The sequence below is a fragment of the Triturus cristatus genome, chromosome 8 (assembly GCF_964204655.1).
Source record: "Triturus cristatus chromosome 8, aTriCri1.1, whole genome shotgun sequence".
In the NCBI taxonomy this organism is placed as follows: domain Eukaryota; kingdom Metazoa; phylum Chordata; class Amphibia; order Caudata; family Salamandridae; genus Triturus; species Triturus cristatus.
The window spans coordinates 549500462-549513233 of record NC_140591.1 but is presented as its reverse complement, the minus strand read 5'-3'; positions in this window follow the sequence as shown (position 1 = coordinate 549513233).

Here is a 12772-nt window from a genome sequence, read left to right as displayed (position 1 = left end):
GCCATTAATTAAATACATAGAAGCACAATCGAGAGGCAACAAAACAAGATATACATGTAAGATTAGTACATAAAACATCAAGAGAAAGTGGGTCAGACATTTTTTCAGTTGATCCTAGCAAGTAAACGGACAGGGTTTTGTGCCACCGTCGTGGGAAAAGACATCCATCCATATGGCACCATGTTGGGCTTTGAGTGAACCAACCACCAGTGTTCGGTGTTTTCACAATGTAAACCACTGGCACAAAATCTTATTTGTTTACTTACCAGTATTTGACAGAATTTCGAGCTTAGTTTGGCTACTCCCTTGTGGAATAGTGGTGTATCACCTGTTACGACGTGTCTACTCTCAATTCCGTGTCTGGCTAGACACATGATTTACTCTGAGGAAGCCTATAACTTGGCAAAACCCTTTGGCTGTACCTATCTATATTTGGTGAAGAAGCAATTGGTTAAAGAATCACAGAATCAATCAAAAAGACTGTGTTTCTATGTACCTGTTATGTGTTCCAGTTTTATAATTTGTATTTTTGGTAACCTAACAATAAATAATGTGAATTACAAATAAATGTGAAAGGTTCCTCGCGGCTCAAAAGGACAAAACAGGGGTTCTGATGATGGAAAAAAGTCAATCCCATCATAAAGGTTTGGAATCGGCATATGAACTTTGGCATGAAGCTAGCTTTCAAATTTTGCTCAGTTTGACTGTCTTGTATGTGAACTATCATTTGAATATGCTTAAGAAGTTACGCTAACTATTGACTTCTGCAGAGGAGCTTAAATATCAATATCACAGATTGTCCGATAACATGATTTTTTGCAAAACTGAGGGGCATATTTACAAGGACTTAACGCTGCCGTAGCATCAATTTTATGATGTTACGGTGGCTTTTTTTATCACCGTATTTATAAGTTGCTGCTAACTGCAGTTAGCAGCACTTTTCCAGTGTAAACGTTACATTTCAAGATCTTCACTACTGTTAGCGGGATGCAACAACAATGAGATGCAAGGTGGGCCTTGCAGTGAAAAACTGCTGCTAACCACAGTTCGCGATATTTACAAAGAAATTACCGTCCAGCGAAAAACCACAAAACAGCTGTTAAACCCAGTCAGCAGCAGGTTTTTAAGACCAGAAAATAAGCTAGTCTAAAAAATGGTGCAAACACCCCTGTACATAAGGAAGACAATTCCAGAACCACATTGGCATAATCCAGGACGCAATGGAGGCACTACTCCTTCAGCTTGGAGTTCCAAGAAGACAACCACCACCGCTGCCGCCAGCACCACCACTGTGGCAGTGCTGCAGAAGAGAGCAGGTCTACTGCCAACACATCACCCTGATAGACCTCCGGTTAGGGGATGTAATAGCCCAATACAGGCAAAAAAGTTTCTCTATCTTACTGCTACTCACACTGATAGTGATAGGCTGCAGGCACCATCACTGAGCTGCACGAACATCCCTCTACAGACAAAGTTAGTTGTTGTGCTGCACATGTTGGCCTCAGGCACCTTTCAGCCAACCACTGCCAGAGTGGGAGGAATGTCCCAGGCATCTATCTCAAGGATCCTCCCCACTGTCTTGGATGCCATGATCAGCCTGACTCTGCAGCACTTACATTTACCCAACACTGCGTAAGAGCAACTTACAAACAAGCACGGCTTCTATGCCATTGCTGGCTTTCCGCATGTGTTGGGTGCAATTAAGTGCACCCATGTGCAAATTGTGCCTCTTGCAGACACTGCTCATATATACAGGAACAGGAAGCACACACACTCAATGAATGTGCAGGCAATTGCAGACCTCCTGGGCCTGTTCATCAATGTTGTTGCCAAGTTTCCAGAAATTGTGCATAACTCCTACATCTTCCACCAATCTGTCATCAATTGGTGGTTTGAGAATGGCACATATGGAAATGGACTGCTCGTAGGTAAGTTAAAACTGAACACACCACACACCCCAAGTCACCAATCATGTCGCTTAACTATGTGAGAATGCACATCTAGCAAATAGAAGCATGCATGCATTCTGACTGGGCCTACTACTATACACAAATACTAAATGCCAATGAACCAAACATATGTTAGTAGGACCAATAAGAGAGTAAGCCAGAAACACAGCCACAAACTACTATGTCACTCTCAGAATATAGATCTTGCTGAACTCATCAGACAAAAAGTGAACAGAAGAAATGCAGCACGTACCAAAAGACATATGTTTGAGCTGGGCTGCATCCATTCTGAAACAAACACATGTGCCATTTGTGCAACAAGCTGTCATATCCACCTGCTATCCCATGCGCTGGTGCACAATTAGCTGACATGCACCAACACAAGCACCCATGCACAATGCTGCAAGGGTGCCTGTGTCATGGGTAGGAAAGTATTTCTGCATTAAGTGACACATAACTGCACACAATCACAAAAGTAGAATTTCCCTTACTATGGGTTGTGTCAGAATGTTGCATGCATAGAATGACCATACAAATAAGATAAATGTAAATCTCACCACATGTTGCACATCCCAATGCCTTCCATGGAGAGGTTTACCAATCACATGCACAACTTCAGAAAAAAAGTGTAAACATTGTGAACACACACATCAATATCCATGGGCATGACCTCAATATGCATAGAAGCAAAGTTAAACTTAACTTTGACGAGAGCCTGTCTTTTGACGCCCAGGTGAACTGCACAGTTAGTACCTGTTTTTACATCCTTAAAATTCTGAAGAAAGTCCTGCCGTATATCTCCTTGGAGCTACATCGGCCCACCATCATTGGTCTGGTCACCTCCCGTTTAGACTATTGCAATGTTCTGTATCTTAATATCAGTACAGTCTCCCTGAATAAGCTCCAGGTGGTGCAAAACGCGGCAGCAAGGCTGGTTCTTAATATCCCGAAACACCAGTCCACCAGGGAAGGAATCCCTGCCTTGCACTGGATTCCTGTCAAGAAGCTCATTTCCTTCAAGGCTCCTAACTTGGTGTACAAAGCTATGCATTGCAGCATTGCAAAGGTTCACCACACCTTAAGACTATGTTTCAGTGGTACACTCCCGGGCGAACCTTGAGATTCTCCACTCAAAAGAAACTTGTCTCTCCCAGATTTCGTTGGTCCAAATGGGGCGGCCACTCATTTATGGTGGCGGCCGCCAAACTTTGAAACTCTCTGCCCCCTTCTATTACCATGGCTGACTCACTTCTGGTCTTTAGGAAACTTCGGAAGACCTGGTTCTTTGTCTCTTACCTGGCTTTTGCTATTCTTTCTTATGCTCGTCTAGCGCCTTGACACCTTTTGGTTTAGTGCGCTCTATAAATATTGTCCTATCCTATCCTACACATGGACATGCACATCGATACATATGTCCGTTGTCTCAACATGTCCCAGAAAGCCAAGTGACACATGTAGCTGTGCTACTGTCACTCCAACAGTGACCCACCGTGGGGGCAAGGGGGATGTGAAGAACTCACAATGAGTACACCATTTAGCATCCAAGTTCATCCAGTGCCAGCTGCACCCAGCACAATAACTCACAATAATGGATCTCGATGATAGTCAAATAAAGTTACATGCCAAATGTCTAGGGGGCTGCTTAACAATGCCCATGTGCCACTGGTGCATCGTTTACAATATGTGGATAAGTGGCGTACTTGTGGCGCAATGGCCCTGTAAATAAGCCCAAAGGTGGTGTGCGTGTTCCAGACATCCTGACAGTCAATACATAGGGGTAAGACACAGGACCAGGCCAATGGCATCATGGTGATGTGTAGGCTTTAAAGGACAGGCAAGTCAATTCTAGTTGTGCATGTAAATTGTATGTTTCACAACATGACTAAGCACAGAGTACAAAGATGAGCAATGAACACAAAGTAAAAAAATAAAAACTGTCACCATGGCTGATGACCCCCATCAAAGTGAACCACACACAGGCCTGGAGAGACTACAATGCTGCACTGGGATGCACAAGGTCATTGTTAAATGGACCTTTGAAGTCCTCAAATCAAGGTTAAAGTGCTTTGACATTTCAGGGGGGAGACTCCTGTACAGGCCTGAACTGGTCTGTAGGATCATACTGGCATGGTGCATTTTGCACAACATCTGTGTACGGACAAACACACCATTGCCAGATGACCAGGAGGAGCAGGACAATCTGGAGGATGGCCAGGATGATGAAGCTGATGCAAGACACACCAAAGCTCCTGCAGTTTGAAACAGCAAGGAGGGATACCATCATCCAAATGTTCTTTTCAGAATCATCGTTCAAAAATGCCCTGTCACGACCCTTACCGAAAAGCAAAGCACACAAATTGTGTAAAGAAAACATAAAATACCACTACAAGCATGTCACATATTTGCTTTGTTTTTGACTTCAGAACTTGATCATCCATGTAAATCATGTCAACAAAACAACAGTGCCATACCGATCTCTCACCTAGCAGGGGATAAGACAAAAATTAAAGGAGGAGTGGGAATGGGACGATGTATTGAGCGTCTGAACGTATCACTGTGCATGGTCCCTCATTGAAAATCAAATACTGTGTGTTGTGACTTCACATGGGCAAAATCCGGTCTGTAGCCCACAAAAGCATAGTACAACATACAATGTGTGTCTGATACATCATTGTAGCTGGGGACACATAGCTATACACCATCACAACAGCTGAAACACAACACATCAGTGAATTCCATGCCACAGTGAAAAAGTTAACTGACAACAGTCACACATATACATGACTAATGTGGACTGGATTCACTTGTGGGTGTGGAGTAGGAAGTCACAGAGGATATTACAGGTCAAATAACGGATGTATCAACACAGTGCAGTGAATGCTTCACACACCAAGCAGACACATTCAGTCAACATTTGAAAGTAACACAACTACCCTGGATGACACATGCATCACTGGAATGACTAAAAAGCACATCATGCATCATTGACACTGTGCATGGATCTTTCAGCAGCATTGCACTGATCTTACAATGCTATATTTCCATATTCAAAACCAATGACACATAGGTCTGCCATGGGAAAAAAGGGAAGGCATCAACACTCCTCAAAGTATATGTAGGACTATGGACATGCCAATGTATTGGCAAGAATTTTGTAGAAGTGACATGCACAACATCATTGTTGTGGCATGGCAATGAAGCTTGAAAATGTGCTACATCTTCATCAAACAACACTTACACTGTGTTGGCACCCCAAGACAGAGAACAGACATACACATGAGTGAAGTGCAACAGGGAAACCAATAAGTACAGACAAAATATGCCAGTAACATGCTAGCAATAACATCATGAATGGACAATGTATTGTGTGAGATGGACATGACTAGAAATAGTAGCACCATTACATTGGGAAAAATAATTGGGGATGGTCACTACAAGTTTACTAATGTCAATTTATCATAACTACACAAATCTAAATACACAAACACCTGCAGTCACAGTTGAACACATAGACAAACGTGCAACTTGAAAAATGTTGTGATGTCACATTTGTTGTATCTCTCAAGGAATGTACAACATACTCTGTAGAAAACATTGTTGTACAAGATGGCCAGAAAGCATGTATGGCATGTGTTGCAGTCCTTTGTGGCAAACCAATACCTTCACTCCAGTCATGTGTATGCTACACCAAAACCTATCTCCGGGCAGAAGCTAGGGAAATCCACCATACACACAAAAGAATAATAACATGTGATGATAAAAAGCAGACCCACATTGTTGTCTCCTGTGTGACATCTTTGGAAAGCAGATAACATATGAGACGTATCCCATGTAAGTCAGGGTTGTATAAGCAGTGTGAACATGTTTTATCTGAAGATAACGTTACTGTGCCTCAGCTGCTTCAAATATAACCATCTTACAACCAAGGACAACAACACGAGGCCTCTAAAAACAACACACTTTCATAATCAGTGACTCACTCAGCTAAATCCTTTGGTCAGCCCTTAGTACGCAAGCATGGGTACAGCTGGGCACTCTCAGTATGCTGGGGAAACCACAGAAGCTGGATATGCAAATGGCCTCTCTAAGTTACCCAATCACAGGTACCCTGCCATACAAGATTTGTCAAGGTCATGCGCCTCACCTTCACTAGCTAATGCTCTGCACAAAAACATCATGCATGATGATGTGAAAAGGGGTACGACAAAATATGATGTCACCCCTGTCAACCCACTGTTATGTCGGTGTGTTCCATGCAATACAGAGTACCCTTTGTACATGATCAGGTGCACCTTGATTGCTCACCCCTACAAGGTGCACCATGTGTGCTTCTCCTGTCTACCATGGGTCTACATCTGGCATGCCAGAGCTTGCTGATAGCTAATTGTCATTGATGCTGCATCAATGGCCACTGATAGTGGCCACAGGCTTGTGGATGACGCAGGCCTAGCCTTCAAAGACATTTTGCAGAAATACTGCAGTACCTGTGTCTAACACTATGGGTCAAATACAAACACACAGTGTTCAGTCAATTCAATGGGGACTGTAGGTTCTTACTGCCATTGTACATCATGCTGTTGTAAGTAGTGCACTAGGTAAAGTGCTGCTTTGTTGTGGCCAGCCAACAATGTCCTGCCCACCTTGGACTCTAGTTCTACAACATGTTTCCACATGGCTTCATGCACTTTGTTGACCTCTATGTATTTTGCACCAGGCTGCCACATTCTGCATACTGGTGCATAGATTTCTGCAAACAACATCAGCGGTGCTACCACAAGCTCATGTTGCCTACAGAGGCCGAAACATGACATACTGCATACTCACATAAAATAGTTGGTGTTTCACCTGTCCAGCCATCATATTGTTATCCATTTATTTATTTTTATTTATTTATTTAAACTTATAACGCGCAACAGCTACCCACAGTGGGTTTCCCGGCGTGAAGGGATAGACTCAAGAAGAAAGAGCAGACCTCTAAAAGCAGCACCATGAGACAACTAAATCAACATGCAAATCAATGAAAGAGTAATGCTTTCAGTTTTTTCCTGAAGATGAGAAAATTTGTCTCTGTTTTCAAGGTGGAGGGTAATGCATTCCAGTGTTTAGGGGCAAGATGAGAGAAGGCCCGCCCTCCCATTCTTGCAAGTTTAAAACGAGGAATAACAAAATCACAGTTAGCAGAGGACCTGAGTGTACGGTATGGCTTGTAAGGTTGAACAAGATTTTGCAAATACTTCGGGGCCGAACCCTGCTTAATTTTAAAAAGATAACAAATGGCTTTAAAGTTGATACGATTGGAGATCTTGAGCCAATGTAGATCACGTAAAGCTTGGAAAGCTGATTGTCTTCTAGGGATATTACAAAGAAGACGGGCTGCACAATTCTGGACAACCTGAAGTTTATTTACAGTGGCCGCATCCGCACCAAGATAGAGGACATTTACGTAGTCCAGGCGGGAGGTTACTAACGCCTGGACAAAGGTTCTCCTGGTAGAAAGAGGCAGCATCCATAAGATTTTCTGGAGCCATCGTAGAGTAGTAAAACAAATGGCAGCCACCTGTGTGGCTTGCTGTCTCATGGAGAGTTTATCGTCGATGAGAAAGCCGAGGTTGCGGGCCACTGAGGATGGCTGGGGAAGGGGTCCCATCTCGCTAGGCCAATGTTGCGGGCCCCATAGATCTTTCTGTTTGCCAAAGATGAGAATTTCGGTTTTGTCACCGTTAAGCTTGAGGAGATGCCTTTGCATCCACTCAGCTATACGTGACAGCCCGATTTTCAAGACCGATGGATCATTGCTTTCGCAGCTTGAAAGGGAAAAGACAATTTGAGTGTCATCGGCATATGAAAAGATGGTCAGCCCAGCATCTTCTGCAATAGAAGCCAGGGGTCTAACGTAGATATTGAACAACAGAGGGCTGAGTATGGACCCCTGAGGAACGCCATATGCCGATGTACAAGTGGAAGAAGTGGCTTTCGTGGAAAAGACCTGGAAAGTGCGCTCACTTAAAAAGGAGGCAATCCAGGCCAAAGCCGGACCGTCCAGACCCAGGGAACGAAGAGAGTTCAAAAGAATGGAATCCATCTAGCTTCAAGCTGTGTATCGCTGTCACACTAGACTGATGTGAAATTGTGCCAGACACAAACTGTTCAGTGTGCTATGTAAGAATTTATTGTACCTATGCTGCTGAAATGGCAATTAAAATGCCAGATCTACCAGTTTGCAAACATTATCAGATTAGTTTAATTCCGGTTGCGCCCCACACCACCTTGATTCATGCACATGAGTGACTTTGCAGCTGGGCATATAAATTGTGCTTATCTGCAATTGTAGCTGAAGAGTAACCAAATATAAATCTGTGGTCAAGCCTTCACATTGTTTGCAGCATCCGAAATAGGTTTTACAAGTACTGGATGCCTGATGTTCAATTACATGTGTGTTGCAAGCCACTCAAATAGTTGCAGAAATCACACCAATGTTTGTTGTCACACATACATCCTATGCCAGCCATAATGACTACCATGTATGGATGTGTTGGACTTGGCCCTTTTTGGCAGGTTCACCCCTGAACTTTTTTTGCCTTAAGCTCTGACGTGGTGGTAGTGGTTTTAGGCCTCTGGGCACTTTAGCACTGTGGCCCAGTGTAAAGTGCGTGTGCTCTCTGAGTGCGTGTGGTGAGATAGGCCTGCCCTCCCATAGGAATGCATGGGGGATAAGCATGTCCATGGTAATTCCTGGTATGAGAGGAGTGCAGGATTGAGTTTAGTATGTATGAACTCGTGAGGATAAATGCTGCGCAATGGTGTGCACAGATTTATGGTGACTGGCAGAGAAATGCCACTTTTAGAAGTTGGCATTACTGTGTGCTATTTGTCTGCCTGCCTGATGTGAATTGCATGTCTGGCTTGTGAGTGACAGGAGCTGAGAGGTGTGGGTGGCTCCAGGAGACAGGGTGAGTCAGCCCAGTGAGGAATAGAGAGATCTGCATGCAGATGGGAGGGAGGAGTTGCACCTGGGACCTGAATAGGGCTGTGCCTTCCCTCCAATGCCAAACATATAGGCCACACATGTGCAAGGGGGACTGTTCTGGTGCATTAAGCAGCACACATAAAAGTGACAGTACATCATTTAAAGAATGGTGATGTGCAGGAAGGGGCACCCTCTGGCACATGATCAGCCTCCACATCAGCGCAGACACCCTTGCACCATGGTGCAAGTGGGCCTGCACAGGCGCAAGGAGGCAAAACGTTTCCTGCAGCATGGGGGCACACACAAGTCTGCACCATACTGTTGTAGGTATGGTGTAGACCTGAATTCCTGAAGTTGTAGGGCATGGCGTTAAGCCAAGGAGACCAATGGCATGCTCCACCACTACCTTGTGAAGATGCCCCTATGTCCTTTTTATTACGGCATGGCCTGGCGCTGTAATGGGCCTGTTAAGCTGTCTCCTTGGGCTCATTCCCCTGGTAGACTCAGTCTGAGTATGTGACAGCACTATCATGTAACTCTGCCAATCTGTAAATGTTGTGACTTGACTCTGCCCTTGACCTGTCCAATGCCATATATTGTCAGATCAATAACAGCATCAGGTTGTAATTGATCCTTAATTTCACATTGTATTGTTTTTAAAATCAAAATCTTCTGTAAGAGTGTATAGTCCATGCTTTCATGCAGTTGTGTCTCAACGTTAAATGGAGAAAACTGGCATTAATATCTGGACATACATACTGTCATATGTCTTATTTTTCAGACGACATGTCGCCAGAGGAGGCACAGGCAAATACATGTGGAATGATACATGCACAGACGCCGTGTGGCCAAGGGTTATCGTGCAATGGCGAAGAGGTATAGAGAGGACCGAGCAGCTGGAAGATGGAAATCTCTGCCTGAATTTGCACAAATAGGTTTGAGAAGGGGCACACAGGCCACACCAGGCCTTTCTAATGTCAGATGTGGGTCCAGACATCCTCACCAATCTGCAACTCAAGGTCAGACACCACACAGCCAACCTGCTTCAACCGGTTATGGCATGCAAACAGGTGCTTCATTAAACAAAGAGAGAGTAAGGGTATTTTATTGGGATCACACTCCCAGTCCCCTGAGGTAATTATATCAAAACAAGAAGAGAGAGTATCCCAAGGATGAAGGCGTCCTCGTGGTTTGGAAAAACTGGAAAGTGGTGTCAAAGGAAAAAAGTATTTCCTTTTGTGAGAAACCCCTCACTAACCAACCTAGTTGGTGACATGCTTCATCATCGGGGTTCACCCAAGTAGCAGAATGCCACTTGGGTGTGCTTCGACGCCTGGACTACAGCGGTGCTGTTTTTTATTGTTTGTGTGAACAAGATGGTGTGTGCGAAGGAATTAAAAATATCTTTGGGCAGCCTCCACCTTATATACATAAAAGAATCTCTGGTGCCTAATTTGCTTTCTGCCCCCCCAGGAGTGGCAGGTCAGGGGCTATTGCCCACATCTGCCTGACATGGGAGGCAGAAAGACTGTGGAATGTTTGGGGGGAGGGTGCATTGACATGCCCTATTTGGGTAGCCCCTATCAACATAAAAAATCCCTGATGCCTAATGTGTTTTCTTCCCCCCAGGGTGGGGCAGATTGGGGGCTATTGCCCCAATCTGACTCCCAGCAAGGGCAGAAAGACTAATGTTTGGGCTAATGTTGGGGGAGAGCAAAAGCCCTTGGGCAAGGGATCCCCCCTCTCTGGTGCCTAGTTGGTGGACCCCTGCATGGATATCCCATCTTGAGGTGATCCCCAAGCAGGGGTCCACTAGGTAGGGGTACCATTAGAAAGGGGAGTTTCTCCCCTTTCCAAGCATACCTCTCCTGTCTGCCTCGGCTGATTTTAGTTTCGGTTTCTTTGAAAATACGCCAGCGCGACATGCGCACAGATCGTCATTTCAGAAACAAAAATCAGACCAGCCTCGGGAGCTGGGTAAGCTCTTTTCCAGCTCCGCAGGCTCTTTTGATTGAAAGAGATTCCCTCTGATGCCCGCACCAGAGCGTTTTCGTATGCCATGTGCACGGACGGCAGGAGCCGTCCAAGGCACATGAGCACTGTTGTGTTGGACGACTCCTGGCCGTTCGGTGCACCAAAGTGGTTCAAAAAGATGTTGCTATTTCTGCAATATGCAGATAGCTTATCCATTTGCTGCTCCTCTTCTATGGCCTTTACTTTTCTGGTTATCTCCATTGACTCCTCAAGGACCAATTCTCCTGTTGTTTCCATTATTTTCAGGGGTGTCTTTTTCCCTTCTTCATGCCTTGGTTGCTCTATCATATAGGCCTGGGCTAGATTTCCGTTCCGCTCGTGGAAATTGCGATAATTTGACATTTTCGCGTTCCGCGGAGAGCGCGAAAATGTCAACATTTTTGCATTCTGCAGCTTAGCGATAATTTGTTTCTTGCTCGCGCTGTAAAACAATACATTCTCGTGCGCGTGATCGCCTTACCTGAATCCCCGCGTTCGCCGACAAGTTTTCCCGATCCGGTCGCGTTCTCCACGAGATGTTGGATTGTTGGTAGCCATTTGTGCTGTCTCGTGACAGTTCGCGCCCGCATTAATGTCATTGGTCGTGCGATCACGTCTTTCTTCTCGCGATCATGCACCGCGAGAAGAGTGAAAACAAGATGGCCGCGCCCGCGAGCAACCGCATGGGTAAGTTGGCGGGCCGCGACCACGCAGAAAATACTGCGAACGGGCGGGAAAAAAACTTCCGCATCTTCGCGATATTTCCGCGTGTTTGCGGAGATTTTTAACATTTTCGCGATAATTTGCGAAAGTCACTTTCGCAAATTCCGCCCACCCCTACTATCATACTCAATATTTTATTATTTGCTGAATGAGTTCAGAAATTCAATCAAGAAGACTTTTATGTATGTTAAGCCATATGTATTCCCATTTATTACAAGGGTGTCTAGGGTGAGTTGGTGCCAATAACGTCCGAGCATTAGTTTTTTTTAAGTTCAAAAAGATTTTATTAACAAGGAATAGAAGGCGTCACACCATAGTACAGCAAGTTAAATACATATCACACCAAAGAAAAGTTACAGTACAATGAATGAATTGGGTTAAGGATTAAAAATAAAGAAAATTACAAAAACAATGATATAAAAGCTTAAGTATCAAGTAATGTGGGAACAAGTATGGGTATTTAAGGGGGTTTTGAAACTTCTTGTTGGGCTGGACGGAGTTGAAAAGAACGGGTAACACTAGCATTCAAATACAGTGTAATAGGTGACCATAAATCCAACCTTTTTGACGCCAAATGTAAAGGGTATACAAAAGAGGTATCCAACCTGTGGTTATGGCAAACAGCATACCACCATGTCCTGTAAGAAATCTTAGAAAAGTCCTTCCAGTTTGCTGTGATTTGCTGAAATGCGATTGCTAGCAATAAATCAACAATTTTAACATTAGACGGATTGTCCTCCCAGCAAGATGACAAACTTCCTAGAAAAACATGAGTATAGGAAAAAGGAAATGCAGTGCCAAAAATAGAATTGATTTGAGCCCAAATTCGTTTCCAAAAATTAAATACAATAGGACAGGAAAATAGCATGTGAAATAAATCAGCTTTTGCAGAAGAACAAGTCCAGCAAATATCAGGTACTGTGGTATAACTCTTGCTCAAAACATTAGGTGACAACAAGAGCCTGTTATAGACAAAAAACAATGTTTGCGTCGTGTTTGCGGCTCTGGAAGATTTACGGAGCTTGGTCCACAATTTATCCCATAAAGGCACTGACCAAGAGACCGTAAAGTCTCGTTCCCAGGCCTCTTCAGTTTTAGATTTCTGTCGAGCTTTACCAGC